This window comes from Aythya ferina (assembly GCF_964211825.1).
Source record: "Aythya ferina genome assembly, chromosome: 5".
Lineage (NCBI taxonomy): Eukaryota > Metazoa > Chordata > Aves > Anseriformes > Anatidae > Aythya > Aythya ferina.
The window spans coordinates 7,029,628-7,050,084 of NC_140301.1; the positions used below are offsets into that span (position 1 = coordinate 7,029,628).

The window sequence follows — 20,457 nt, forward strand, 5'->3', positions numbered from 1 at the left end:
CTGCATCAAGAGAAGCCAGTCCAGGAATTGTAGAAAACCGTTTCCTACACATTGGGAACTATCCAGCAGTAGCTTTTGAGTTCAGTTTCCCCAAATATGTGAAAAATCATTACCACTTTTCCAACAGGACCAACAAGAACTTAGCAAGCAGGTACTGAGGGGTCAGCATAGCACGCCTAGGTCATATTCAAATTCCTTCTGCAATAAACATTTTGCAGTAAGAAAGAATGTGCAGTTTGGGTAGGTTTATGGTGTTTGTTTGTTGTTTTTTGTTTTAAATCTGACTTAATTTTAACATAAGTAAGATATCTTATCCAACACACTTCTCTTGATTTGTCTTTTTCTGCTACAATCTTCAGATCAGACTCTTCAGCTACACCCAAAACCAACTTGCAAACATATACCTACTAGGGCATATATACAAACACACAAGCATGTGTGCATGTATATAAACACATCCCAGTAAGAACGTGTGTGTGTATATATTAATGAACTCCTTTCATATATATAATGTGTACATACGTACACACATACAGAGTAAAACCTTTCCAAGTCCTAACTTCTTTTCAGAATATGAATTTCTTACATAAAAGCAAAATATTATTATGAACACATTAAGTATTGTCAGGCATTTTTATTTCCTTGTAAGTAACAACACCATGAAGATAGATTTGGCTGCTTACTGAAAATAGCTGTATGTACATTGCAGATGTAGAACAATAAAGAAAATGGAGGGAAAACAGTTTCAGGGTGGTGTTTGTTTTTGTTTTAAACCACTTCTTCCAGGTTTCTAAAGATCTGGAGGAAGCAGCGTTTCCTATAGGCAAAATCCCTATCAGAAATGCATCCTCTCTCACAGAACGCTCAGCCTTTTGCTTCCTAACAAATCAATAATCGTAGTAACCTATACTGTAATACTTCCCAAAGCCACCAGTGCAAGAAATTTCTCCCTCTCCCCTACGCAGAACTTATTGATTTAACTGAACAGGAAGATGTACAATAGGAAAGCAAGATTACACACAACATATCCATCTCGTGCTCTGGCTACTGGGATCATAAGAGTAAGCCAGCTTTCCCCCTGTTGTGTTCCATTCATTTTCATCTTTAAAACAAAGTTTAGCCGTCTCTTCAACTTAGTTTTAGGAACATATTCAGTCTGGAAGAGCACTCGTCAAAGAGCTCCCGAAGTATTTCTCAAGGAGTACTCCCAAGCTGCCCTGTTACAGAGCTCAAAGCTGCCAGTCACAGGAAGCCATTAGCCCAGAGCATCGTTTCAAAAGCCGTACAGAAAAGGCCTTTTAAAGAAAACTTTAGAGTATCATGAAAGCAACCCAATCCTATCCGACTGAACACCAATTCATTTCTTGACTCACAAAATAAGCTGATATTAATAGATAAGGAAAGAGGAGACAAAGAGCTTTTTCTTCTTCTCTTAGGAATGAAGCCTGTTGCGTTGGAAAGGATTCACAAGAAGACCCAGGAGCACCAAAATTCCCATATTCAACAGATGCAAGTGATGAAAAAGATCTTGCGAAGTCCTTCTCTATCCTTATAAATAGTTTAAATCTTCAAAAACAAGCTGTAGGGGAAAAAAAAAATCCCCACAAGAACAGGCAGATTCTGGCCAAGTAAGCAATTCTAATGATTGGGAAAAAGAGAAAACAGAATAATTGAAAGGAAAGGGGGAGGAAGTTTGGGCAGATGACCTAAGATTCCAGGAAAACACAGGCAGGAAGACATTGACAAGGCAGCGATACACACTAGCAGCTTCTCAGTCAAAAAGGAAGATGTTTTACAAGAAACAAGCAGAAAACCTCCTGAAGAGAAGTCACACCACTTGTTAGGCAGCAACACAGGCAGGGCCTGCGTGACACAGAGAAGAAGCAAGTACTCTTCACTCGAGCTGGTGGAAATAGCTAGAGGTGAAGCACCATTTTCTGTAAATACCGACGCTTACTGCTTCGTTTGGATGCTCTCCCTGCAGTTTCCCTGTCCAGGGACCAACTTTCCTCCTCCCCTTCTCACATGCCAGGAGGAGATGAGCATCAGGCGAGCCCTGCTTCCATCTCACAGCTCACGTCCTCCTGCAGAGTAAAGCAAAACTCTCCTACAGCTCCTAAAACAACCCCCAGCAAACCTCCTCGGTGATCAGACCCCACGCACCTCGAGGCAAGGCAACAGACGAGCTCCAGCCTGGTGCCACAAATCCAGCAGCTACGGTTCTCTGCGACCTCATGGCCTGCCAACAAGCACTCCTGTGCTCACAGGGTGTCCGTCAGACAGGGACCACAGGCAGCAGAGGACTCCCAGCACGGCCACCTCACGGAGCACAGCTTTATTTTTAAAGCACCATGATGTTAGCAGGACTCGGAATAGGCATCAGGACCTGCTTCTTCTTGTCCCAGGATTTTTCATCAGGTGTAAAATGGTAGAAAAATCTGCCAGTTACCTCAGCGGATAATTACGGCAGCCACGTACGTACTCAGCAAGCAATGTTTATACGGCTACGAAAGGATTTTCATTCGACAATAGCTGACTTTTTACACGAAGAGCATTAGTCACATTTAATTTGTAACATGCTTTTAAACAGCACTAAAATAGTTTTCTAGAACCCGTAAATTACATTAGTAAGAATGGAAAGAGTCATATGAGTTTGAGATTACTCATTTTATAAATAGTTTTTTTTTGATGGCAGTGTCATTCATAACATGCCATAATAATTCTGTGTATGTAAGAATTCGTTTGCTTTTGTAAATATCAAGACTGTTGCTATAACTTGGATCGTACTGAAAATCCATGGAAATATTTTATTTTACCTGCTTTGTCTTTGGATATTTTACTGCATCTTATTCTACTGCTGTGTTTTACAACTTGAACTCAGTATTTTGCTAGACACCATCCTGTTACACAGGAATAGGGTACACCAGAGCTAGAAGAAAGGACACTTTGAAAAAAGGAGTACTTTGTAATGCTTCCTGAAAACACACGGTGGAAAAAAAAAAAAAAAAAGAAAAAAAAAACTTTCTGTAATTCCAGGACCATTAAATATGTACAGTTAGTAACATAGGAAGGTAAAGTTCAGCAACACTGAAATTTTAAACTGATTCCAAATCACTAAATAAGAGAAATTCAGAATTAATCTACTTGAACTCCCTTGCCTAAAAGACACTCCAGGTATTTGGCTCATCATCCGTTTTAAGCAAAATCACTAAACTAAAGATTAACCTCGTTTTGTCAGAAAGTCACCCGCTGTCATGGCTGAAGTGGAACATTAGGACACTGTATGGAAACAAAATTAGTGACAGTGGAAAAAGAAATACAACTGTACAAAGATTATCCCCAAACTGCATCCAAAAATAATCCTCACACACAAATTCTTACCATCTTTCCCATCATTCACTACATCGAAATAAAACAACTGAAGAATTAAGGGAAGATTAAGAAACAAAAGAAAGAGGACATACCCTGTAGGAAATACTATGCTATCAAAGGAATTCAAACCATAAAAACACTTGTGCAATTATGTGCCGCTCATTTGCTTCTCCGTCACTTAAAAGTTAGTGCCTCTGAAAAGAAATACAACTTCAGTTTCTCTAAAAATCCGAGAGAGAGACAGCAGCTCTAAATCAGAAGGGTCTACAGAGGGGGGTGGAAAAAGCCCCAGGCAGGTGACAGGATTTTCCAGGCTTTATGCTTCATTCTCGGTTACTTCAGGTCAAACAGAAGGTGCTCCCTGCCTGGAGAAGTTACAAAGCATTGCCCACTGCTAACCCATTTCATGGCTCTGCCTGTTATTAAAGTCCCTTTAAATATAGTTAGCGTGGTTATTTAAGGTATACCGCCCCACTCAGCTCTCTCTAAAATGCCCTTTACTTCTTCTTGCCGATGTCTTATTTCACACACATCGCAGCCACAGATCTGAAATACACTCTCAGATAGCTCACCTGAAGCGTGAGCTTTTCTTCCAAGACCTGAATTAAAAGCCATACATCTTTTCCACTCCACTTCCCACTTTCAGTCAGCAGGGCTAGAGAAGCAAAAATAATATTTCGATGACTTATGAACAGAGCCATTAAACGAGTAAAAGTTCCTAGCACCACGTTCAACTCTAACTCCCCTTTATTTTCAAACACAAGCAAATTTAATAGACCAGCTGAAAATAAGTATTTGACCAGCTCTAAATGCATACGATCCATCCACAGGAGCTTCATCGTTTTAATGATGAAGTGGCAAGGATGTTTTCTTCATCAGATTAATCCTACGCCAAGACTTCTGAAATCCTTCTGGAACTGCACAGCAACGCTGCCGGTGAGCTGAAGAAGCTTGGCAAAAACACGCAAGCCTCGCTGAGGTACGTACACAGACAATATTTTGCAAAATGCAGCACCGAACTTGTACCGGAGGAGCATTGGTATTACCACCAGGACGTGCTACTTCCCTGTTTGTTCTCCACTAGGCTGAATGTGCCAGCTGAGTATCAGGCCTGCTTTACCTGCTTCGGGCTCGTGGAGTCAACGAAGCAGTTTCCCTTAGCTGTAACTTCTTTTTTTTCCTGCATATTCAGTGAAACAACGATGTATTCAGTACCGCTCAGGCTTGTCTTAAAAAAAGAAAAAGCCACCAACATTCTCTGGCTTGTTCCCCGCAAAGCCCTGTGCAGAAAGTCACGCTGCCTACAGCAGCTATTTTGTAATGCAGACCACTTGTGTGCCAAAATACCTCACGGGCCTGACGTCGCAATGGTGAAATTTAGCTCAACTACAATGTTTTTTCTAGTACAGACCTCTGGATTTAACATCGGCCTGAAACACACGCTCAGTCCCAAATGACAGCACCGTGCCCACGATCAATGCATTTTTCCCTGCACACACACACAAAAGACAACACCAGAAGCCCTATTTCTAAATGCAAGGTTTTGTCTAAAGTACCTGTGGTTTATATAACCAGTGCACTGGCAGAACAGCAAACAAGAGAACAGAGGCTTGAATAAAAGTTCATGTTTTCTCAAATGATGTTCTTTTTAAGACCACAACCCCCTGAAATAGCACAGGCAGGTACAACCCTGCGTAAGCAAGCTTGAGGAAGCAGAGCCTGACATCCCCACATGCTTAGGCTGGGATTTTTAATGTGAACCAGCAGAGCTAATTCTGTTCTACCCACTAAGTGGGCAAATCGGCACTGTGCCCTCTAAAATTACCACTTAGAGTCCCGCCAGTTTTAGTGGCTGCAATCAATCCAACACCAGCTTTTTGAAAATCCATCCCAACACAAACTCTGTTTTGAAGCAACTGCTATAAAGCGCAGAACAGGAAGAGCAGCACGCACAGACGGTAATATTTCTATTAACGATGCGGACTTCTAAATGATAAGTTGAAAACGCTTCCTCCCCACACCCTGTCTTTATTCCGTCTCCAGCATCTCGTTATGCAGGAGCCGGCCTCATTTCCCTGTTTTTGCAGGTAGTTGTTTGAAAGGCAGGAGGGAGGAAACATGCAAAGAGAACAAACCTCAAACAAAGAAAAATCTCAGACAGCAGATCAGGAGCAGCTTCTCGAGCGATTCCTTTGACCACGCTTCACTCCAGCCACGGCATCGCGGTGCCTACACCGTGACCACGCCGAGGAGAGCATCTCTCGGCACAGACCCACGAAGGCAGGGCCGATTTCTGAGCACAGCCCGTGCCACACCCTAGACAAGTAGCACAGCCAGCGCTACCACCCCAGCAGCACGGGCACCGCATGAAAGCCACCTCCAGTGCCTGCTCCGTGTGCTCACAGCCATCTCCTTACCGTGCTACCACACCGGGCTGGCGGCGGGGCAGATAACGCCAGCACCGCTGCTGCAGCCCTATGGGTTGTCTCCCCGTAAGTCCACGTTAACACCTCGCTCCGGCCGCTTGCCATCTCACCACGCCACTTGGTAATGCAGTCTTGACCTATTTTCCAGATGCTTAATTAATCTCTCCGCCGGCTGCCGCGCTTAGGAGATAGTTACGGCGTGGATTTTAAACTTAGCTTCGAGAAGCCTCCCGCACATTATTAATTCTGCTAAGGCATTACGGCTGTGCCAGAAAGTCAGCCGGAGCCCGGCCGAGCTTTTCCGCATTGCTCTGAAACCAGGGCGCAAACTTTTTGCAAATGATGTCATGGAAGGGAAGGCTGGAAAGGAAGCAGAGAAACGCGCCTGGTTATCCACACGGCCGCAGCTTCGCTCGGCGTCCTGATCTCGATATTAACAGCGGGCTTTCAGAGCGTTTTGGTGACCGAAAGGAGCGAGGTCATCCTCCAGAAAGCAGGCAGGAGGGTGGCAGGGCGGGGTGGGGGGAGCCGAGCCCGGCAGCCCGAAGCCGACCTCCTCCCAGGCGCTGGCGCTGACACCGCGAGGCGGGCACAGCCCGGCCTGGCCCGGGGATATTCCCGAGCGCGTCAACAGGCGGTACTCACAGCCCGGCCCCGAGGGACGGACAGACGGACTGAGGGACGGACAGAAGGACCGACGGCCGCCGCCCAGCTCCGCTCGGGGCTTGTTGACGGCAACCGAAGCCGGGCGGCGACCGCCGGCCCCAACGGCGCCCGGGCACCGGCGGTGGAGGGCACCGGGGGTGGGGGGAACGGAGCCGCCCGCCCGCCGCTCACCTTCACGGGTCGGGCCGCGCTGGCGTCCGGGCTGGAGCTGCCGCTGCCGCTGCCGCCGCCCTGGGCATGTCCGGGAGCGCCGCGGGTCAGCGCCGCGCTCAGCCGCTCAGCCCCGCCGCTGCCGCTGCTGCTGCCGCCGCCGCCTCGGCCGCTGCCATCTTGTCCCGGCGGCTGCGAGGGAAGCGCCGCGGCTCAGCCCGCTCGGCAGCCCGGGCCTCCGCCTCATCGTCCCGGGGAGGGCCGGCACCCAGCCCGCCCCCACCGGCCGCCGCCTCCTCCTCCTCCTCCTCCTCCTCCTCCTCCTCCTCCGCCTCCGCCCGCCCGCAGCGCCCCCGCACGGCCCCGGGCACTGACAGGCCCTGGGCAGCCCGTGCCCCCAGACAGGCCTCAGCGCGGGTATAGGGCGCGGGAGGAAGCCCTGCTCGCCCCTAAAGCCTTGGTGCTGCTCCACCTCTTTGCCCCAAATAGCCAGCTGGTGGTTTTTTTTTTTTTTACTTACCCAACCGCCCGCAATCGTTTATTTTTCACGCCGAAATGAGGGGTGGGGAAAAATAGGTGGGAGCCGGCGTTAGGAAATTGTAGGTGGTAAGGGGTGCCCGTCGCATTTCTGCGGATGGTACAGGGTTTAATCACGCTCCTCTTCACACCTCTCCGAGAAGGATCCGCTTCCTAGTGAATTATTGATACACGTTATATTAACAATCTATTTTGAAAGACTTTATACAGTCTTACAGAGAGAACAGAAACATTCTTGATCAGTTAAGCATACAAACCCTAAAATGCCTGAATGAAATAAAGCGTTAGGTATATACTGATTCTATCCCTAAGTGTATTGCGTCCACAAACATTAATTGGCATACATCACCCCCTAATTAATAGCTCGTGATCTATTGAAAAATAAAATACCCCTACTCAGCTACTAACCAGTCTTGCCATATTTTTACAGCTGGTTTGTAGGAACTACTTGAAGCGATTCTCGTATTGTTCCCCATGTAGCCTCTTCTGCTTGGACAACCGAATCCAAATATGGTTGTAAGCAGGATGATGCTGATCCTCTAAACAGAGAGCAAATTATAAATCCAACACTCCACTGATGCATTTGCACAATTTTCACCAACAGCTTTCAGAAATAGGTTTGAATTCAAGTTTAGAGAAAAGGAATTCATGTTTGGGGGTGCATCACCTCTCCTGTTATGCTGAGCTCTCTGGGCTTTTCATGTTTCCTCACGACTTGGTCATGCTTGTTAAATAACAGAGCCTCCCAAAATACAGCACCGTTTTGCAGTTTCATTCATATGTTCCTTTTTTTTTTTTTTTTTTTTTTTTTTTAAATCAAGCTAGATTTCCACTAGCAGGAGTATCACCAGAGTGTAATCCATCTCTCAAACCTCTTCGCAACTCCTCCAGTTGCTTTTGCAGAGTTTAGCATCTCCCCAAATATCCATCGTTTTACCCTATCTGGGAGCTGTTTCGATAAGTCTTCCTTGTGCTGAGTGCAAACTTCCTCGTACTTAGGACCCAAAGGGTAAGCTGACCAAAAGGGCACAAGAGCTCCAGCTTTTGCTCACTGCAGAGCTCAAGTGCTGATTCTCCTCATTCAGCCACCCACCTCTAAGGCTTGCTGGGGCCACTGAGGACTTTTTAGCTATCTACAACATACAGCAATGCCACACGGAGCGTATCAGCGAGTTTTAAAATCTCTGACAAACACTTGGATCAGAAGTTAAATACGACTGTGTCTGAGAAGCTCTCACATGATTTTATTTTTGTCATCTGATAAATAGCAAACACATCCTTGTCCTAATTTTCTCCGGGCAGGTATTTTTGTGCCAGTAGGCAACTGAGGGGTTAACGCAGAAACTCCTGTTACACCTGTAAGTAACGTGGACGACTGATAGGGCTCCAAGGGGAGTGTTTTGTTTCACTGTACTTGAGTGACTTAGTGGAAGGAGGCCCGTGTCGTTTAGATTCGTTTATAAAGTTCAGCATTGAAACACATACCTCCATGGGCTCTTTGTTCTTCCTCGTTTCTATAACATTACTGAGGATAAAAAGTAGGTAGATGCTAGTGCTCAGGGTGGAAAAAAAGAAACAGAAATCGTAGAAAAAGGCATTTCTAATAGATGTAAAACTAGTACGCAGCAAAAAGAGAAGATCTGAGGACAAACCCAGGCTAGAACCATTTGGCAGCACACCTACCGATGACACTTTGTGCTATTTTTGTTATAAAAATCCCAAGTGTAGACACAGACAGAAAATGCTTTGGCTAGAACAATTTGTTTTACTCAAACTGCTATAAGCTACATCATCAAAATATTTTGTATGGCCCGTGTGAGCTGTTTACATCACTTCATACGTTGTTTACATCTGCCAGACTCTTAATTCTTGAATGTGCTTCAGCACAGAGTTCTGAACAAGGCTGTGCTACTAGAGCTGGCTAGAGAAGCAAAAGCATACAGATAAGGACTGGAAAGGCAGGGCCATAGGGTTGTAATTCCATCTGTCAGGCCCATCGCTCAATCACGAACAACATAGGGATGAAATTGCATGTAACAATGAAGCATCACTGCTAAAAGGACAAGAACTGGTCTCTTACTATTTTCTTGACTCCTCTCCACGCATCCAGTTCAATTCTCCTGACGATTACTGTCCAGCGACACTGGCATTGAATCTCCTACTGAGTAGATGAAGCACGCCCTGCAAAAAAAGCAGAAGGTTTTCTTTGGTGAGCTGAATTAGCTCAGGAAGAAGTTCAGTGGATGTCAGAGCTAACAATGAGGAAGGCAGATTTTTTTTTTTTTTTTCCCTCAGTCTAATAGAGCTGCACAGTCCTCAGTTTAGTTTTCTGGGTAGAAATTACAAAATCCAAACCACCCAGCAGCATGCTGCTTGGGAACACGCTGCTGTGACCGCTGCAGGTTGTTAGGCTGCAGCCACCCAACCTGCAGAGCACAGTAGCAAGTCTAGCCCGTGACAAGGAAAGTGCCAAAGGGGAAGGTCCCACTCCCACTGTTGTTTGTTTTAGTGCTTTTAACCTTCCACACCATGACCTCCATGCTATTACTTTCAAATTTAAAGCAAAGATTCACCTGGCTCTTCTTGCAACAACTGCAAGTTCAGCTGAGAAGCACTGTATTTCCTCAATTTAAAAATTTCTTTATGCAGTTTACATTATTAGTCATTTGGAAAAAGTAAGCATGCGTAGTGAAACATGAACTACAGCTGTTATTTCCACTTCATTTTTTGCACATCAGAATACGACTTTATCAAAATAGCTTTAATACAAGACTAAGAAGAAAACAAGTGCATTTGGTTACTTGCTGTTTAACTTGCCTGGCTTCTCCATAAGATTTAAAAGCTTTAAAACTGCAAAGGCCAAAAGACACTTTCCAAGGGCTAGTGGTGCGTTCTGAGGCTTTGTGCAAGGGGCGTGCACATGCCGATGTTCATTTCATGAAGACTTCACCTTTCTTTATGGGTCACCCAAAGTATGCCTGAGGAGTGACCCACATCCGTGGCTCTCACAAAGAAAAAAAAAAAAAAACAGACTGAAAATGTTCTTCTGCTCACCTGCCTTTCTGCTGGTACCTCCCCCTGCCCTTAATGCCCTCACGCACCACTGTGGCATTGCCATTTCAAATTCTGCCAAGTGTTAAGCAACAACGCTTGGTCCTGTGCACAAAGATAATGACAGGGTGACCACAGTGGTGGTAGCTCTTAGGAAATGGAGAAGGAATCTCTAAAATCTTTTTTTGTTATCACGTAGATAAAAGCCTTGTATGATCTACTAATCAACTGCACCTTCTCACTTTGTAATAAATGCTTACCTCAAGAAAAATACAGAACACCCAATTTTGTGCAAGAACTTAGAGCTTCCTTCCCTAAAACATTTGTCCAGGTGGAACGCTTAGTTTTCACATCATCCAGGAAAGGCAGCACAACTACACTATAGATGAGCGACATTTACGTCTCAAGCAACTGAAAATGCACAGAAGTGGAAAAATATCAAGCATTTATTTTGAAATTATACAAGTGATTATTACTCCCACTGTAGGGCTTGCAGAGGTTGGTCGCAGGGGTTGTTTTTTGTTGTTTCAGTTTGTTTTTTTGATGATTGCTTGTTTTCGACCTTACTTTTCTTTTGAAGTTTAAGAGCCACTGTTGTTGAAACAACCAAGGGGGACAACTATGGTTAATAAAATTGGCACCTGGCCAACTGTCACAGATGATTTTGTCCAGGGATGCTCTGAAATTCCACTGTGCTCATCTTACATCAAGAGGTGTAGATTTGACAAATGCTTCATCACAGTGTGCTAAGCTGCTTACGCTAAATACTCGTTCATATTTACATATTTTTTAACCATAAAAAGGCAGAATAATGCAGTATTCTACAGGGTAGCGTAAATGCCTTTACTGAATCACGTAAATAATGATGTATCATGGTATTATATTTTTCAATCAATACTTTCATTTTCAATCTGTTTTTCTTCATTGTAAAAGCTGCAGAAGTGGGTCATTCCTCGTGTATGCTTTAGAAGATCCACAAGGAAAGATGAGATCTTCATGAAACTTACTTACCTTATTACTTTAATTTGCTATTTTCAGGCAGTTATTAACCACTGTGGCATATGAGTGTCTTTCACATAAGTATACACTACATCCACAGTTTTCTTCTCTCTCCAACAGCAAAAGAATTTGAAGAAGTTAATAAGACTAACAAATGTTAAATACGTACAAAAATCTAATGTTTGTATTTTTCAGGCACTTGGCAAGGACAAATAGAATGTTTAACAATACCTGAGTACTACACAACAAAGCTGTGAGAATCCAAACATGGAGAGATATAACCCAAACCAGTCAATGAAAAATAATTATAGTTAGAATCACACCAACAGAATACAAACAATAGAAAATGTAGCTTTAACACTGCTGACAGTACAACTTAAACTTAATTATGGCAGCCAAGCAGTAAAAATAACCTTACCAAGTGAATATCAAAACATTGGACGAATGTATTTTTATTAAAAAATAAAAATAAAAATGAGACACTTTCTCCTGTGAAGGAGAAAAATAACTTGCTTAAAAAAAAATCAGAGTAAAATGTTTATGATGCCGTGATAATTTATAAAACCTCGAATAAATATTGTACTTTTTACTATTGTTACGAAATGAGCATCACACTTCTGCATCCCACACTTGTGAATATTCAGTGTGCCACCCACTAATATTGCCAACCATTTCATTTTTACAGTTGAGTAATGGCTCCTATTTTTAGTGACTACTACATTGCAGGATCAAGGGTTGCAGACGGATGAACACCACAAGTGTTCCGGCTGACCTCGCTTTCCAGAATGCATCATTCCTGCAAATAAACGTCATTAAACATAAGTGGGCAGTCAAATTACTGAATTTAAACATAATCCTGCATTACTCTAGTGAGTAGTCGCTTATTAGTAACTTTATTTACTTCGGTAAAACCACTTGAATAAGGATTTCTGGGGATGTGCTTCTAGGACAGATTCCAAAGCCTTTTGAAGTAAATAGCGCGATTCATTGACTCCCAGCTGAGACTGACATTGCATTGTGGCAAAGAGAAGTTCGCCCTTTACTGAGAGCACACCATGTTTCCCCCCAGAGGGCTCACCAAACCTCAGAGGGGCAGGCATGGCACCAGATCACCCCTTAACCATAACCCAGCGGAGGGCCCCACCGCCTCGCTCCATCCTGCCTCATCCTGCATGCACCTGGGGACCAAGCCAGGGCCTCACTCAGTGGCACCCAAAATCCACCCGCATTAAAAACAACCACACAACAAACCAAGCTGCTGTCGCACTGGGGCAAGGTCCTGTTACTCGTCTGTCTGTGGCACAAAACCTTCCCGAGGAGCAGTCCTACCTGAAGCAACATACACAAGGCTTTCAGCTGCTCACCTGTAGCCTCCTGCAGTTTAATACATCAGGAACTCAGTATTATGTTTTCCTACGTTTCAAAAGCAGTTATCTTAGAGCCTTCCTTATTTTCCTCCCATGAGCCATCATTCAAAGATTTTTTTTAACTGGTATTTTGTTAAAGATTTAAATTACCACGTTAGAGACTTGCCTCCTGCAATGAACAACAGGGAAGACACGTTTTAATTACATGAGTTATGAAATGAGATCAAACCATTATAAGAAAAAAATATGTCCTTGTTTAGCAGAGAATATGTTTTCCCATGAATTTGTTTATTCTGAGATACAAGCGTTCTAATGATTTTTTTTTTCACATTACAGAACTGATCTGCACATATATTTTTTTTGTTATTTTTCTGTTCCAGACCATTAGCAGTCCAAGCCTGTCCCAAAAGAAAACGTGATGTTCAGCAGTAGTTTCGTGGATTGTTTTGACCGAGTGAAACACACCGCGTCCACTCCTAGTAATGAGACACTTGGCAGAAAGTATCACATCACCAGCACAATAGCAGCGGGCTGCCTTTACGGTCCGCAGAGTACTGTAGCCTGTATGCAATATCGCTTTCAACAATAGAGGGGAAGATAAGTTAACACTGCTACGTAGCTAACCGCATGTGCAGTTGGCGCTGCGGTTATTTTAGCCTGTAATGTTTTACGTTTATAAGCATTTAAATCACAGGAAAAGGTTTAGCAATATTTTCGTTCGATAATTTTATTTTTTTAACTTACTGTTTCTAGTAAGATTTATTTTAGCTCTTGCTGTTTTCTGGCTTAGATTACAGAGACTTTTGACTACATAAAAAATGTGTAAAGTATACTAAAATACCATCTTGAAGAAGGCACGTCTACCCATGTAGCATTTTAATCACATTTAGGATGAAGGCAGTCAGGAAATCAGTTTGTTTTTCTGGCTTTATCGGGGTTTGATATAATTAGCACACTTATTGGAAGACAGAAGTACCCTAAATATATATGCTTTGATGTTTAGAAGATGACAGAGCAGAAGCGGAAAGGAAAATGGCAAATCTGTACCTATAAATAAAAACATGGTCATAGACACATCACATTCAACATGAAAATGATCAGCGATGAGATACAACAGGTGAGAAAAATGAAGGGACAGAGACTGCAAAGCATCGAATTATTACCACACCAGGCTGAGCATTGCCATATCATAACAATGATTCTACTGAATATATGTACAAACATTTTTACTTTATCCTCAGAGCTTTGCAACAACAAATAAAAGCCCCCATCATCAGTTTCAGATGCTACTTAATACAGACTGAAGCTCTTGAGAAAAACAGAAAATTGGAAGTGAATGTAAAAACGTTGGTTTTGCCAGCACTGTGCTCATGACTTATGAAGCACAGTTTATACGGTTCGAATACGTGCACTGAACTTCAAAACCATTTTCAGATTTATCTTTCCTCATAGAAACTGATTCTGTCTAGAATAAGATAAAACTGGCACATGTTACATAAATAGTACATCTGTCAGAGATTAAAGTACTTCCATTCATGCATCTTGCACTGAACTTTAAGGAAGAAAACACGTACAGCTATTCTAGACAATTATTATTCAATGTATAAATTTATTCTTTTCCTAGCTCAATAACAAAAAGCACTTTTATAGACTTACTTTTCTATATGCAGCTTATAAAATATCTTAATATATTTAAAAATATATTTTATTTAAAAATACTTACCTGAACATAACCAAATATTTTAATTAAAAATCTGCATTGTTTTTTCAATTCAATTTCGTAAACACTAAATATTATTGCAGTAAACACTTCGTAGTGCACGTAGAACATTTAATAGCAAGCATTTTTATTCTGGATAATAACTCAAAATGTGTTAGAAGGGCATCCTGTGAGGAAGTCTTTCACCTACTGTTCATGTTTCACAAAATACCTAAAAGCAACTCAAGGTTATAGCTAGAAGGCAAGTGTTAGGGCACCAGCTGAAATACTTAAATGTTGAGGCATGAGAAAAATGAAAGAAGCCACACTACTTAATCAACAGGGATGGGTTTTTCAACTGACCTTTCTATATAGCAAAAGCCAATCAATTCATGGGGCACGTTTTAAGGTATTTCTTTTCAAGCCAGAAGTACCTACTGTACACGTCAGCCAGCTTTCCATCCACTTTTATCTGCCTGCTTCTCACTAACACCTGGAAGGCGAAGAAAGCAGAGATTACAACAAGGGGAAAGGCCAAGAGGTGCTGGAAGCGGCGGGGCAGCCCCAAGCAGCGGGGAGCCGCTGCCTGGAAGAAGGCCCCAGCAGAGCAGAGCTAGGGTGCCCTGGCCCCATAGCCACCCCAGGCACCTCACACTGCTTCCCCCTTATGTCTAGTTTTCTTGATAACAGCCAAATTGCATGAGTAACAACCTTTGCCCACAGCAGCACTCGCCATTAATCCCAACACCTCCAGAAGGGACCAGCAGCAGCAGGGCCGAGTCAGGTCTGGGCACAAACCTCAACATCTCACCGTGGAGAGGAAGCTAATGGACAGTTACAGACAGCACAAGCCATGCTGGCTAAATGAATTCCTGGTGCAGAGCCATTATGGTCAGTAAAGTTATTTCTAGGATGAATGTGGCTCCAGTTGCTTATTGATTACTGAAGCAAATTTGCTCACTGAATATTTTATCAAGGTTCTTCTGCTTACAGCTGTGACAAATAATGCTGGAATAACAGTAAAAGTTACGTTTTCAGCCAAATATCTCCTGGTGCTTTACGTGTATCTACTACATAAAAACCTGATCAAAATCACAATGCAGAAATTATATTACTAATTAACAGGACTTACTACGAATACGTGGAATAACAGCATTAATTTCAGTGGGCACAGTGACCGTAACGCTAGCAGAGCAGTCCAGGTTGTCAACCAGGATTTCATGGTCAGGAGTCACCTAAAATACAAAACAAAGGGATGGTTTTTGAATATTGTTTTTACAGAACTTGCTACCTAAGTATTAGATGAGACACAAGAGCTCGGTTCAGACAGAAAGGGGAATATACAAGGACCAAGGAGACGATGTTGGCCAGCACTTCAGGCAGAGTCTACCCGCACACCAGCTGCCTGCCTCAGGACTCCTCCTTTCCTGAAGGAAGGAAGTTTGCCAGTTCCAGTGTTATTCATTATGGTTGGGCTGCCAACATTTCCCCTCTCCCGAAAGACACAGAAGTGTGCATACTGCACAACCCCCTTGAAACGGAATACCAGTCTCACCGAAATCTTCAGAAAGTACATCACTGATGCTGCTGGCAAGATTTTACTCGGATCTTCCCCTATTTCTTTCAGCACTGCTTACAATCATACCTATCTATCCCCAACGGCCAGTACCTTAAGAGGGAAATTTACAGGCTAAAGTGGGAAAAAAAAAAAAAAAAAAAAATTTAGTGTATTTTCATTCATCTCTATATGCCATAAAAATAGGGATTTTTTTTAATAGTCTGGTACAATGATAGCTATTTACTTGTGAATTGAAAAGCAGTATAAATATTTTTTAACATATGAAATGCAACTATCAAACACTCTTTACCATTTAAATGCATTTCTTCAACAGATGCAGTTCATCTATTATACTAGAAACTAATAACTCTTCCACAGCAGGGTGCGAGCTGCTCTTCATTCATATTTTATTAAACAGTTGTATCTGTTACATGTGTGAAAGATTGCTTTAGCTGCTTATATGAGGCTTTGAAGCCAGAGTAGTATTCCACTCAGATGATACTGAAAAGCACTAGCTCAATTCAAGAATTACTTCTTTAACTTTCCCACGTTTCAATTTCAAGCTCAGAATATTATCTTTAATTAAAAATACAGTAGGAAATTGCCTAATTATCTAGTTCTTCAACAGTGTATTTCTTACTACCAGGCATTTAAAACTAATTTAATCGATGTCTGCAGCCTTTGCACTAATTGGTGCTTAAAAATAAGCAGGTTAACTCATGTCCTTTAACTGATTTTTTTGCATAGCTAAGGAAAAGGAAAAAAAAACAGCTCCTAGCTGTATTTCTGATCATGATGGAGTATCTGGGTTGCAGTTAGCATGGTCATTTATCCTTTTTCTCTTTCATTTCAGTATGGGTATGTTTCAACAGCAGCCACAGAAATGCCTTCTGGACTAGCAAACTGAGTTCTGTCATTTCTAGCATCAATTGCGTTTACATTATTTACAATGATTTTACATTGGCTTTTGTACCTTATCAGCATCCTCGCTAAGTGACTGTGGAGTCAAGCTTACTCACTGAAATATCTTTGGCAAAGCTCCTTTCTGCATAGTACTTTTAATTTAGTTTCTTTCCAGAGCATAATTTTTACAGCTTGACATTTATGATACAACCAACAAGGTCGTAGGGCTTCAAAAGTGATTTATTTTGGAGACCTCTTTTTAACCTTCTAATTCAAGTCTTAATTTTGTAATTAGTTTAACATGAGAAAATGAAATCTATTTTTCACTCTAATTCTAAGTGAATATTAGCTCAGAGTATTATTTTATCTAAGCTAGAGAGCATACAGTTGTACAATTTAAAGCAAGCTGTTCCAGAGGATATACCCAATGCTGCTTCAAAATGGTTAATTTCAGTCCACAGAAAACTCCCAACGTATTTCCACACATCACAATGTTCACTATTTTTTCCAGACATCTTAAAATCAATTGGTCTTTCTCTACAGTCCTCTGTGTACTTGCTTTACTTAGTTAGAGCTAACTGGTACCAGAAATTACCTAGTTAACACATCCCCCAAAAGGCTTGCTTTAGACATCCAAGAAATTATTGTTCCAAGACGCATCAAGACGGCCCCCAAAAGTGACAGAGCTGCAGTATATTGGAAAAGAAAGACAAATGCAACAGCTTAATTACATTACAACATGCTGACATTATTATAAACGTCTACCACGATCGCTATACATTTATGAACCCTTCCAATTTAGTTGAATCAGTCTTTCTCAGTGGAAAACCAGGTTTAAGCAGCGTTTCACAGAAAAGTAAATGTTGCAAAACTTGCTGAACCTAATCTAGGTTTTAATCTAAATAAAAACTCTGCTGATTTTTTGTTCCATACGGGAACCTTTCAGACCATAACTCCATCCCAGGCACTGGGAACATGCAAGCATTGCAAATTGCCGGCATCTTTTTTCACTTTGCGTTTTAAATAAAAGACAGAGAGCAAACAAAGCGAAACCATGCAGTACATGCCATCCCACAGCAGGAAGCTGCTAACTAACTGAAAATGCCTCAGTACCAGTTCCTGACCAAGCAGTGGCTGAGGAAAACCACGGGTGCTGCCAACCACGTATTCACCATATTGCTCAATTCTGTGCAATGCTTCTTAGCAGGGTAGGAACGACAGCCACGAAGACGGCGGGCCTGGGGAGCTGCACCCAGCCACTACCTGGAAGCCAGAAAGGGAAGATACTCAACTCACGTGCGGGAGCCCAAGCTCATCTTTCTCACCCCAGCAGCAAGCTGGTGTTATTTTCCCAAAGCCACACGGCCTTTTGAATGCTTTCCAAGATGTCCCGTCCAGTCGTGCCCCAGCCCGAGGCACCCTCCGTGTGCCCACAGAAGCTGTGCTGTTGCTTTATGCCATCGACAGCCCAGCTCCAGGGCAGGACTGAAAGCCAGCCAAGGAATCAAAGAGAAACAACGGACGAGTAATGCAATTTTTTCCCATCAGTGAGCTTTATAGTAAATTCACTTCACAATTAAGGGAAATAATAGCACTCTGTAGTGGTCTGGCAGGAAGTACAAAATCACATGCATTATCAGCAAAGTTTTGATTTTTCTTTGAATAAGAAGAGACGGTATTTAACCTCATGGTGTTGGCTGCACTAAAGGGCTGTGGAAATTTAGCACTGTTAAAATTAACCAGATTGAATCGTTTCCTATCCCGTATTAGGAACGCACTCCTGGGCTGCGTGATTCAGAGCCCTCCCTCCCGCACCGAGGTCGAGATCCTTCCTTTCTCTCGTCATGCCGTAATTCTGATTTCCTCTGGGAACGGGGGCTTGCATGGTGCTGCTGCCACGGCTTCATCCAGCCAAGAGGTGTGCCAGGGCACATGCTGTGCTCCCAGCCCGGCCTGGGAGCCTGCTGCAACCCTCCCCAGGGGCTGGCAGGCAGATCAGCTTCTGCCTGGCTTTCAGGAATCGGAAGCTATATGGATAGCATTTAATCGCCTTCATCTTCCACTTGTCTCTTACATCTAGGTTGCTGTTTTCTCTTTTCCTGCACGTTTTTACCAACACGCGTGAAATTCAGTTGATTCTCTATTCCAGAGCGTTGCATTCTCAGAGTTACATTTGCATCACAATTACATTTTCCTTTCCTTTGGTCTAGAGACACGACAGCAGCCAACCCAATTCATTCTTATAGATCATATTAGGTGAATCACGGATGGAGATAAGTTTCCTAGGTCACTCAAGGTGAAACAGAATTTCAGATCTCATGCCTTCTTATAGGAGAAAAGATACTTAGATGGCTACTGAAGGTTACTCGCAATAAATTCTAACTGATGTTGCACTGCAGAAGCCGTAGTAAAAACTAAGATACGGGTCTCTCAGTTTTAATAGTACGCTGTGTTACCAAATACAAAGCCTTGCCCTGAAACGTACAGAGCACTGTGTAATACCAGGAAATCCCAGCACCAAGGAAACCGATCACCGCTCACTGAAGTGTTCAATTCCTCACAGGCCTTCTTGCATCTTTTTCTATTATTATTACCAGTATTTTGCTGAGCCATCTAGCCACAGTCCTGAAGTGCCCACTTGCTAGTTTCCATGCCTCAGGGCTCTGGAGCCTTTATTATTGTTGTTGTTGTTTTTTTCTCTTGTTTTCTTCTTTCCTTTCTTACTCCTGAAGAGTAGCATATTCCCTAGTAAAATAAGTTTTAGCACCAGATAAGGAACACTAGTCAAATGACTTCAAGATACGTGCTTTAGATTTTACAAGTTTATCACATACATTTTCCAAACAAAATATAGAGTAGTTCACAACTCAGTAAATTATTCTGCGGTGATGGTACTACAAGAAACTAATTTTACAGAAATAAAAATCACAGTTTCACAGTGTAATGAAAAAGAAAGACAATTAAAGCTTCGCCAGAAATATCAACAACATATGCTTTCTATGAAGAGCATGCTGCAGGAACTGTCTCATCTCCATGAATAAGCATTTACTCATCCTTTTTAGCAGATACATATGCCTCCTTGTCCCTTAATTTACCACTGAAGGCCAAATAAGATGACATAATTAATCATTTGCTGAACGAAATAGAAATTAACCATATGCAATGTTATTATTGAAAAGATTTTTCAGAGAATGCCAACATGAATTTGAATCGACTCCAGGTGTTATTCTGCTTGGTATTTGGAGGACTACGAAATCTACTCAGTACTACTTCACTTCAACACAAAAGGGTACGAGGCAAAACCCAAACCACAACAATCAACTTCGACAGAAAGGAGACATTAATAGGAAGAACCAACAACAAGAACTGTAGATCTAAGCAGTGGCTAATCAAACCTAAGAGGATTTCCCTAATTAATCCCGTGTTGCACAGCTATCCAGATTGCTTTTCAGCCCAGTCCATATTGTAACTTACCATTAACTACTTGGAGCTTTCTAGAAACAAGCGATGCACCATGTTACAAGTTAAATACTATTACCTATTTTTGAACTGGATTAAAAGAATTCCCAAAATAGTTCTTGAGCTCCAAACTGTTTGGAATTATTTTATTTATTTTTTAAGACACAAACCAAATGGTAACTTTAAAAATTAATTATTTGGACAGCAGCATTTGCCTTAGAATGGAACCTATCTTAAAGAAAAGTGGAAAAAAATGTATGTCTGCATAAT

General features: G+C 42.3%; 1 protein-coding gene across 4 annotated transcripts in view; it reads right to left on the reverse strand.

The window, feature by feature from the left end:
• HIPK3 (homeodomain interacting protein kinase 3) overlaps positions 1–15,502 on the reverse strand; it is a 74,563-nt gene extending 59,061 nt beyond the window's left edge. For 2 of the 4 annotated variants that reach the window (XM_084520209.1, XM_084520205.1), the window contains exon 1: positions 6,636–6,848. The gene's annotated coding sequence lies outside the window, so the exon portion shown is untranslated. Of the gene's footprint in view, positions 1–5,789; positions 6,159–6,635; positions 6,849–7,134; positions 7,305–9,231; positions 9,333–12,565; positions 12,738–14,630; positions 14,761–15,399 lie in introns of those variants that run through there. The other 2 variants (XM_084520206.1, XM_084520207.1) reach the window with 2 other exon arrangements.
• Between the last annotated feature and the right edge of the window lie 4,955 nt (positions 15,503–20,457).